Source organism: Cryptomeria japonica, chromosome 10, assembly GCF_030272615.1.
Source record: "Cryptomeria japonica chromosome 10, Sugi_1.0, whole genome shotgun sequence".
Classification (NCBI taxonomy): domain Eukaryota; kingdom Viridiplantae; phylum Streptophyta; class Pinopsida; order Cupressales; family Cupressaceae; genus Cryptomeria; species Cryptomeria japonica.
The window spans coordinates 868,218,188-868,229,588 of NC_081414.1; positions in this window are offsets into that span (position 1 = coordinate 868,218,188).

An 11,401-nucleotide genomic window follows, 5' to 3' on the forward strand; every position below is an offset into this window, starting at 1 on the left:
CCAAATATGTCAAAGAGGTGTTGAAGTTTTTTGGCATGGAAGATAGCAAACCAGTTGGTACACCGATGGTGACCGGTTGTAAATTGACAAAGGAAGATGATTCCGCACTGGTTGATGAGAAGGAATACTAATCAATGATTGGTAAGTTGCACTATGTAGCGCATAGCAGACTGGATATTGTACACGCAGTTAGCATCACTGCAAGGTTCCAGAAGAGTCCAAGAGAATCTCACTTGAGTGCAGTCAAGCAGATTCTTAGGTATCTGAAGGGAACAATTGACTATGGATTGTGGTACCCATACAACAATAATTTCAATCTGAAAGTATTCACAGATGCTGATTGGGCCAGTAATGTGGATGACCGGAAGAGCACAACCAGTGGTGCATTCTTTCTTGGTGGTAGACTAGTCTCATGGATGAGTAAAAAGCAGAGTTGCATCTCTCAGTCTACAGTGGAAGTAGAGTATGTTGTAGCTTTCATGAACTGTACTCAGACAATCTGGATGAAGCATGTACTGGAAGGCTTCAAGATCTTTGTACCTGAACTAGTAAGTATATTCTGTGATAACACAAGTGCTATCAATATATCAAAGAATCTGATTTTACATTCTAGAACCAAGAATTTTGAGCTTAAGTATCATTTCTTGAGGGAAAAGGTTCAGAATAAAGAGACTGCATGGAAGCATGTGTCCAATAAGGAGCAGTTAGCAGACATATTCACCAAGCCTCTCCCAAAGACAACATTTGTGCATTTGAGAGGTGAATTAGGGGTATTGTCCCTTCAGGAGGTGAACTAAAAGTGGTTGTTCCACATCAGTCAGGTACCAGATAGAAAAATCTTTGGTTGAATGGTGTGTTTAAGGATGCTACTCCTCAGGGGGAGTAGCATAAGGAAATAGTGGTGATTGTACCTCCACTTTGGCATTGTTGTCAAAGGGGGAGAAGAAGTGAAGCGAAAAGATATCTGCAGCAAATGGGGAGAAGAAGTGAAGTGAAAAGACATCTGTAGCAAATGGGGAGAAGATGTGAAGCAGAGAAGATATCTTTTGTATATTGCCATCAATGCCAAAGGGGGAGATTGTTGGCATTATGTGAACTGGCATGAGCCTTATGTAAATTGGCATGAAGACATAATGATATTGTATGTTGTCATTGATGTCAATATGAGACATAGTGTGAACTGGCACATGAGATAAGTGAAGAAAGAGATACCGGCATATGTGTAAATCAGTATATGCCAAAGTGAAGTGGCACATTTGTTCAAAGTGAACCGGCACATGGAAGCACTGTATGAATACCAGTTGGTCAGGCAGCTTCCACTTCGAGGTTTCTAGTTGGAGTATCTCAAGTCTATATGACTCAATTGGTGATCATTGTGTTATGAGTTAATAGTATGATGGAGGATAGATCGTGTTGCCACGTAAGCTTTGTGTGCATGAAGGATCTTGCATGAAGAAGACTATTCCTATCTACCTCAGGAATGTGTGAAGTCTATCAAATAGTGATAGCGGGTGATGGGTTATCAGCCACCATGAAAATGGTGGATAATGGATGATGGAGAATGTATTGAGATCGACTCAAGACTGGTGCATTCAATGCAGTATGTTTCAACAGTCAAGATCAAACCATTTGAATTGCTCAACCTAACAGGTTTAGGGTTTAGGGTTTTTGCTACTAACTTGTATGTTCCCTATAAGGTCAATGTTAGGTTTCTGTCTAAAGTTGTTGGCGAAAATTTGTGAGTGTGTATCCAATGAAAGTGATACAAGATTCTTGCCACACCATAGGAGAAAAGAGATATCTGCAAAGTGTATGTGTAGAAGGAAAAGAGGAGCCTAAATAGATCTGTATTAGTATTAAGTACTATTAATAGATCATTCTAATACTTGTTGATCTCTAACCACTTCAACAGTTGCAAAATCCCCTAACAAGGTAGCCTTAATTGGCTTGATTCAAAATCACTTAAATCGGGTGGTCTTAACTGGCCTGCTGTAAATCCCTTAACTAGGTAACTCGAAGCTAATGAGTTTTGAGAAGCTAGAGAAGCTTAGGAGATCCTTTCAGCTATTGAGTTCTTAAAATCCTCTGACAAGGTGACCCTACTGGGTTTAACCCTTAACCGAGTATCCCTTAACTGGGTGATCCCTAACAAGATCGGTTCCTACCAGAACCTATTGTAATGTTCTTAATCGGACAAGGCTTCTAACAAAGTGGACTTCTAAAGAGTTCAAAAAGTAGCTTGTGGGTATTCATCCCCACCGTGGTTTTTCCCAGTTGGTTTTCCACGTGAAAAATATGTGTGTCATGTGAAATGCTTTTGTCTTGTGATGCTTTGTTTTATCTGTTATGCACATGAAGTTTCTATGTTTTATGCCTGTCTATAAAACATATTGAACTCACTGTTGTGAAGATTTGATGGTTAGGTCTACTAGTTCATGCATGAGAATATTATGATAATGTGATATTCAGCTAAGTGAAAAGCTTAGTAAGTGACTGGTTCATGACTGATTGAGTTATTCTGGATGCTACCAGTTGCACTTTGTTTTACCGGTATCTCTGTTTATCAGTCATTGTGAGTGTTTGCTATCAAACTAGTTTTTGGACCCTATTTGTGTTTGTACTGATTCACCCCCCCTCTCAGTACCAGTTTGGTACTAGTGGTTCATCATTGAATTATCAGAGGGGAAGGAAGATTAGAACTTAACTTGATAAAGATCTTGAATCTGGTGATCAACAAGCTAAATATATATTTTTTCCTCCAATAACAATAAACCAATTGATTGATGAGATAATTGTTGATGGAAATTTGAAAAGTATTGGGGCATATTATGAAAATCTTGTTGAGGTAGATCATAGAAAGGTTGAGGAATAAATTTTGTATTTACATAAATTTAGTAAAAATTTGATTGAATTGGAGTGTAGTATCCCTAATGATCTATACAATATTTTTTTTAAATATGATTGAATTGGAGCATAGTATCCCTAAGGATCTATACAATATTTTTTATATGAGGAGATCGACTGCTAGAAAAATAGATAAGGAAACGAAAGAGAGAGAATTGATTAATGTTTGTACCCATGTCTCCCAAGATGAAACCAAAAGGCTTATTGCAAAAGTAAATAAGAAGGAATTCAAAAGTAGAAATAGGGTTAATATGTTGATGATTGGAAAGGTTGAGGAGGTTAGGAATGAGATTGAGGATATCTGGAGAAAAATCATGAAGAATGGTCCCTTGTACAGTGATGTAGTTCAAACTTCCCATCTAGAAGTAAAAGAAGGTGTCTTTGATGATCAAAAAGATGAAACTCAAACCAAGGATAATCTGGAAGACCAAGGCCATATATCACTTGATGTTGATGTCAGTACAAATACTCTAGTGCTAGATAATGTTGGAGAAGTTCCTGAGATTCAAAAGGATGATACTACACCAAGTGGCAACATCAATGCACAAGATAAAGGGGATGATAAAGAGGTGAAGGAGTCTTAGAAGTTAGCGGTGCAAGATGCAAAGGTAGATAAAGGGAAGGGAGTTTTTGATCTAATAATTGAAACTCCTCTAGTCACAAGGACCCTACACCAAATCCCTATCAATCTTGATGGCCCTCTAGATCTTGGACAAATGTCTCTTGCTAAAACGATAATGCTTACAGTAGTTGTACAAGCTCAAGCTAGTCAGGAGCTAGTCAAATTAGAATCTAAAGACAAAAATCTTATTTTGATGTCTATTGATGTGTTACAGAAGGTAGTTTTCGGAGTGCGACTAGATCCCAATTTTGGCCCATCCAGTAAATTATTACAATTGATTAACAATGTAAATACCAATTTTGTTTATTTGGATAAGTATACTACTAAGAGAGTATTAGATAGATTCAAGGAGGTAAGAATACAAACATTCCAAAAAATGATAGAAAATGATAGAGTAAGATTGAATAAAGATCTGGAGGCTATTTCAGATACATTGGCTAAAGATGGTAAAATATATGTCTTGTCTTATTTTTCCAAAGATCACAATAGATATAGACAAGCAAATAAGTGTTTGTAGGGTAAACTTGGTGTTTCATAGTATTTTGAACCTAATGTATCCTTAACTAGTACTATAGAAGGGCAGATAATGGCTCTCAATGATCAAATATCAAGCCTTAATATGGATAAGGATTAAATTTTGAGGAGAGTTGGTGAACTCCAAAATTTGATTACCCCCTGGCTACACACCATGTTGAGAAATAAGTTTTGATTGTATGAAGGCTATGGGACAACTTGTTCCATCTGAACTAAAGGATGTGGAGATTCATCCATATGCTTTCAATGCATTCATTACATTCTTTGACAAATTGAAGAGTGGGTGGGACACACACCTAGAATTTTTTAAAACTATTTTTGGTGATATCTTCAAATACTTGTAAAGTTTCTGGTAGATATCTCTGTATATAGGTTTTGGACAACATCCCATCTTTGGCATTTCTACCAAAGGGGGAGAGTAAAGGTGATAAATGTACAAAAGAAGAGTGTAATGTACAAAGCATGTTAGAGGTTTCCAAAATCTTTTTCTAAGTGGGAGCCTTAGCAATTTTGATCTAGTGTACAAGTTTCAACATAATCATTTTTCATGAGTGTTGCCATCAATACCAAAAGGGGAGATTGTTGGCAATTAACACTCATCCAATGCATTATTATGCTTGATTATTCATTCAAGGTTTTCATTGTTGGAAAAATTTATTGAGATTCCTATCTAGTAATCAAAAAATCTTAATATCCAGAAGCGGATGTCAATCGATAGCTAGTTAACTAGTATTTCAGGTTGAGTAGAGTAGTTTTGGTCTAGAATCTTTTCAGCGATTGCGGTGTTATGAATTGTGCATGGGATGATTAGGCTGACATAGAGACATCATCTTATCATCTACTTGGTGATTTGGTCAAGATGACTCTTGATTACATATTACATCATTAGGCCAACTTATTCTTTTGTGATTGCAAATATATAAGACCAGTGCAAAAAGAAATTTTTGGTGTGTGGGTATGATTGGTATGCGAGCGAGTGGTGATTGAGAATACTTTGTATCATAGTTTCACATGTGCATTCTTTATCTGGTAGCTAACTAAGATAAGAAACAAAGTAGAGTTATAGAGAAAATACAATCAAAGGTTTGGTGCTTAACTGGAACTCATCTAAGTATTGTTAGATGCTATTTTGGAGTTCTTTTCATTGTATTTAACACTATAATTGATGAGTTAGGGAATGATCCTTCCTAGGTTGTAGCCCTTCTTGTAATTGAGCATTGACCTCTAGGAAGTGTGCCTAAATACTTGTCCATTTTGCCTCATTTAATATTGTTTTTCTACTGGCCATAGTGGAATAATATTGTGGGTTCAAATCCCACCATGGTTTTCCCTATTTGGGTTTCCACGTATAAAAACTTGGTGTTATGATTTTGTGGTTGGTTGTTTTGAGTTTTTGCATTTTAGTTTCATGCTTATGCTTCTAGTGGTATAAAATTATATTAGAAAATTTGATAACCAGTAGAACACTAATTCACCCCCCTCTCAGTGTTCCTTGATTCCAACAAGTTCATCTTCCTCTGGTCTAGGTCCTTCCTCCTTGAAATATTCCTCAGTAAAATCTTCCTCCTCTACCTCTTTGCTTCTACTCATGTCTTTTTTTCACCTTCTCTTTTGATTTCAGTGCATATTGATAACCTTCTTCAATAACTCATAACTTGATTAGACTTTGTTCATCTTGCATAGACATCCACAATCGATTCAAGTACCTAGCAACTTGTTCGAGCTCATCTTTAGTATTCCCAGATCTGATATTCAACTTGTAGAATTCTTTGGTGTATTACTTCACTCTAGATTCCATTATCTTCAAGTTCTGTAACTTGGTAATTAACATGCATAAACTTTGATTTCAACTTGTTAACCATCTACTCCCAAGATTTATTCTTTTCTTTACCTCTTCTCTATCTATCTACCTAAAAATGTTTCCACCAAAGAGATACATGTCCCTTCAACTTAGTGAAAGTATATATCACTTTCTTGTCTTTAGTTCTGCTCTCAAAATCAAAACATTTTTCCATCTCTATGGTCCAATTAAGCAATTCATCTGAATCTAATTTGCAATCATAATCTGGTGGGTTAAAATATGGTTTGGTATTCACTCTTGTCAAGGCTCTTATGAACCTCTCTTCTTTTGGATCATTCACTGGTGGATTTTATCCTTCTTCTCCCACCATCTCTTCTTCTTCATAATCTCTCACATCTTCAACATGTTGACATGTTCTCTAGGTTATTTAAATAGCTTCTAATTGGCCTGCAATTCCTCACAACATTTCCATCATTGCAAGGTCTACAATTCCATGCACTCCAACACCTCTAACATTTCCTCTTTGGGCCATCTTAATGCAAGTCCTCTGTAGTTCTAGGTTGGATCATCAATCCACCACCCCACAAAAAATTCTTACAGGACTCTGCAATCAACATAATGAAAACTCACTCTGATACCACTTGGTGTAGTCTTGGCTGGAGAGTCATCAAAGAGAATAGTTTTGACAATGTAGCAAGAGTAACACACTATAAGACACATGATGTGATGGAGACAATAAAGAAACAAACTTTATTGGATTGAAGAATTCAAATGCAAGTGGATGGCAACATGTGGTCTTACAAAATTTGGGACATAGGCATGATTTCAAACATGCTCAAATATAGTATTTAAGCTCAAGCAAGAATGTCCCCCCTTGGTCTAACTACTTTATTATATTTATTTATATGATATTCATAGCTCAAGGATGATCTGCATTTACCCAAGATGAAAAAAATTGCCAAAGAAGAAGATGTAACTTGTAAAAAAACTAGGTCGGCCTCTGCCAAAGGAGTCCCTCTAGAAAATACTTAGAATGAGGTGTGGACCCAAAGGAAGGTCGGCCACAAGCCAAGGAATGTTGGTGGAAACAAAATGAAGCTACACAAATGATCTAGATGATTCGCCATTAGCAGATAGGTCCAAGTGGTTTCGATGCTTTGAGATAGAAAATTATCTTAGATTTTGGAAGTGATAACTTGTCAGAAAAAGATCCAAATTCCCACAGACATAGGATAAGATAGGTGAACATTTCCACAAACAAAAAACCAACTCCATAAGATATTATGTGCAAATGTAGTAAAATGTAGAAAGAAATGTTGAAATTGCAAAATAGAAGCAAAATAGAAAGAAAATGTTTTTGGTTGATGCAAGATTACCAAGATCTAGGGTTGCTCCTGCATCAATTTGACAAAAATATTTCCTCTTATTGGTCCAAGTGAAATCTCCATATTTTGGGACACAATCTAATAACTTCTTAGATGTCCAAAAATTATTAAATTATTAATCTCTTGCCAAGGGGGGATAATACCACATAAATTTTCATTTGAGTTAAGCATGGCACTAAATTCACCACCATAAATTCTAAGTACATGAGATTAAATATTTGAAACAAAAGACAAACAAGCCCATAACTCTTTCTTAGAAAAAGTAGTCATCAGCCCGTAAATGTAAAATAACTAGAATCTCAAATTAGGTAAATGACTCTTGACAAGAACAAGCATCCAATTATCAACCGTAAAAACCAAGGAGTATCAATAGTATTATTAGCGCAAATAGTAGCAAGACCACTAGATGCCCCAAAGGCCAGATGGGCTACAAATTTCCAAGATTTTCAAAAGCCATAAGTTTTATCTATAAATTCTAGAGAAATTTTTATTTCCTAAAGAAAAATAATATCACTTTTCAAAAGAGCTAATTGGTGCTTCATAATGCACCTTTTGTTAGGGGTATTTAAGCCCCTAACATTCCAAGATATGACCTTTATTGCACTCAAGGGCATGAAGTGCCTAGGTCCTCTTACTCTTAGTTGTTTTCTGAGAAGTATGCTCCCCAATAGAAAACTCATGTTGTAAACCCATCTTTGCCATTGAAGCTCTCCCTAATACTAATTTTTTAATTTTTAAACTTCTTTGACATTATTCAAAACAATCATTAAAAGTAAAAAAATATAAAATAAATTTATTGAATTAATTATTCTCTCCTAATAATTTAAAAAAATATTTGCTACAAATTATAATTATGAAATGGTAGAATTTTTTTTAAATGTCTCATATTTTATTTTGCATTTATATATCTAACTAAAACTTATATTTTTGATATTTTATATGGTGTTTATTTTGAACATATTATATTTATAATCAATATTTATGTTTTAATATGTGAAAGTTTGTCAAATTTAAGATAAAAGGTAAAACTTATGGGCATTGTGTTGTCATTGATGTCAACTAGAAATGGTGTGATTGATGTCAAGCAATATAGCATGTTACTAGTATAGCCTATCACTAGTAAGTATGTGATGTCAACTAGTCATTGGAGTCACTGGTATGCACAAGTTAGTGTTGAAGATATAAGTTGGTGTTAAATAGTAAATAGGCATTGGAGACAGTTGACATTATGGCAATGCCAACTGGTGAGTGAGGTGTTGATAGTGTATGATTTGAAACCAACAAGCATGTAACTAGTAAGAAAGAAAGGTTGAGAAAATGGAGAAAGTGCAGGCAACCGATATGCAATTAGATGTCATACAACATGACTCCCATTGATTAAAGATGATGTCACAAGATAAAGAGAAGACTAACATAAACTATGATATTGTTAGATAGCAAGGATGACATATGTGAAGGTTATTGGATTATATGTTTTATTGATGTTGTGTCTGCTCAAACAGGGAAGTCATATTGGTGCAACACATGAAGCAGAGAGCACAATATGAGGACAACCATTCCCATTAGCTATTGGCCAGCAAGTGACAAGGATCTACTCCCACGGGTCAATTATACTACTTAGCTTATCTCCTAACATGCATGGAGTGCATTATAAGTCTCTGAGATAGGTGAGTCAAGAAGTTAAAGGCAGGCGATTGAGAGCTAACACTAGATGAACAAAGTGGAACACAAAGATACCTCAAGTGAATGAAACCAAATATATGCACCGAATTAGTAAGAATAAGCATGATGAGCTATCAAGACAAAAGAGGAAGAGTAAGTGTGATGAGTTTGTCACTTTGACAAACCAATCAACATAACGTCTAGAATGATGAAGGAAAAATAAAGTATTTGCATCTACAGTCTTGATCTAAGATGCAAATGAAGGTTGATGCTTAATAGGTGGATATTGTAGGGAACTAAGTCATCAAGGTTATTACCATAATGCAGGAATATGCATTATCAACCAGAAAGGATGTGAACCAGTAAGCTAACAAAAGAAACAAATTGAAGGAATCTTGTCAGTTGAAGGTGAGCATGTTGTATGTTGTGGATTGACAAGGTTAGTGATTGGGTTGATGTGATCCCACTAGCAAAATAGAGACTACATGGTTTGAAGGTTAATTGATAAATGTATAAGCGGTAGGGAAGTTGAACTGGGAGGTGTATACCAGTAGAGCATGTTGGTTGATGATTGAGCGTAAACCAACATAGTGGCCTGTGATGAGGTGGATACTCACAATGATGACACATAAGACACATGTAGTGTACATGTAGTGGAGGATAAATGGTACGTAGATGAGGTAGTTGGTGAGTAGGTCAGCATTAATATTGACTACATAAATCATGGGTTAGTTTTAGAGGTGTCTGACTCAAGGAAGACCGAAAGGTGGAGATCTATGGAGTGATAATCAATGCAAGTTTTCCGGATGTAGATCAGACTTCATGAAGAAAACCACCAGACCATTTATGGTGGTTGACCAAGAGATAAGCTGATAGACAAGATGTAGGCTACTAAAGATAGAAAATGTGTGCTTGAAGGATGTGTTATGGTGGGGGTGTCTGATTGATAGCAGGTTATCAATCCCCAAGATGAGATTCAATGTGATCTGATATGGTTTGGGTTGGTGGAGAGAAACCCTAAGCACACAAATTTTTGAATCTTATCTTGATAGGAAAGCTTAAAGATAAATATGTAGCTCAAAGAAAAAGATAAATGATGTTTCTAAATGCTTGGATGCCAAATGCAACCAGTAGAGTGAAGTTAACCGGTAGACTAATGAGGCTTCTAGAGGGTGTGGTTACAATTATAAAAGAATAGAGAGCGAGTGCACATTAGAGAGTCAATTAGTTAAAGAATTCATAGAAGATTAGTGAAATGACTGAGTGTGTGAAGGTGTAATCAATAAGAGGGTCTATCAGAGGTTTAACTGGTAAGGTTAGAGTGACCGATAATCTGCAAAGAGTATAGGAGTCAAGTGAACTAGTAGTGATAGAACCAACATGAAGATAGTAGAGGGTGTTACAATGAAGTGGGAGTGTTAGTGAAGATCTGGCAAGGCAAAAATTGAGTAGGGCTTGACTGGTAAGAAGAGAACTGATAAAGATCAGAGAAAAGTGAACTGGCAAAGAATAGAGAAGAGGAAGAATTATTGAGAAGAATTGAACTGGTAGAGAGATTTGATTGTGAGAGGTTACAAAATTCATTTCTAACTAGTTTGTAAATATTGTATTGTTTGTAATCATTTTGATCAATGAGTTGGTGCTCCTTGGGTTGGTTCCCTAAATCAGTATAGATTGGTGCTCCTTGGGTTGTCCCCCTAAATTAGGGGTTAGTGCTCCTTGGGTTGGTGCCCTAAACATTGTAATATGATTGTTTATTGTGAGGCTGGATTGGAGCAGTAGATTCTAGAAACTTATCTCACCGAGGTTTTGTTAATACAATGAGGATCTAGTTAATATTGAGAGGGGAAGTGTGAATTAGTATTAACAAGAATTGAAACTTTTAACTCCAAAAATAAACTTATCATAGATCTAAAAAACATTCAACACATAAACCAATTCTTCTAAACTAATTTCTCACTCTCATTATCAAATCTAGACAATCATTTCCCACTTACAGAAACTCATTAATCAAATCAGCCATCAACTCAATATCAGATCAACAAACACTTTTACCAACTTATTAACTGATCAAAATGCTTCATCAACCAATTAACCATCAATACCAGTAACCACTTTAAGATCTTTGATAAACAAAGATAACCCATCTTAACTAATAATAAAAAATAAAACATGAACATCATATGAAAAGTATTATGCACACGAACACCATAATTTTTTTGACGTGGAAACCCAAATGGGAAAAAACATGGTGGGAGTTGGTACCCACAAATACTCTATACTCTTTTCAAGTATGCCCTGTTAAGAGCCTACAATATGCCTAGTTAGGAGTATACCCTGTTAGGAGTCACCTAGCTAAGGGATTTTCCTATCACTCCACTCTAGCTAGGAGCTTAATGATTTGTTAGGATCAACCTCATAAGAGGATTTAACACCCTTTTTAAGAGCTTCCCTATTAGGAGACTTAAATGTTTAAGGCTTGTTACAACCTAC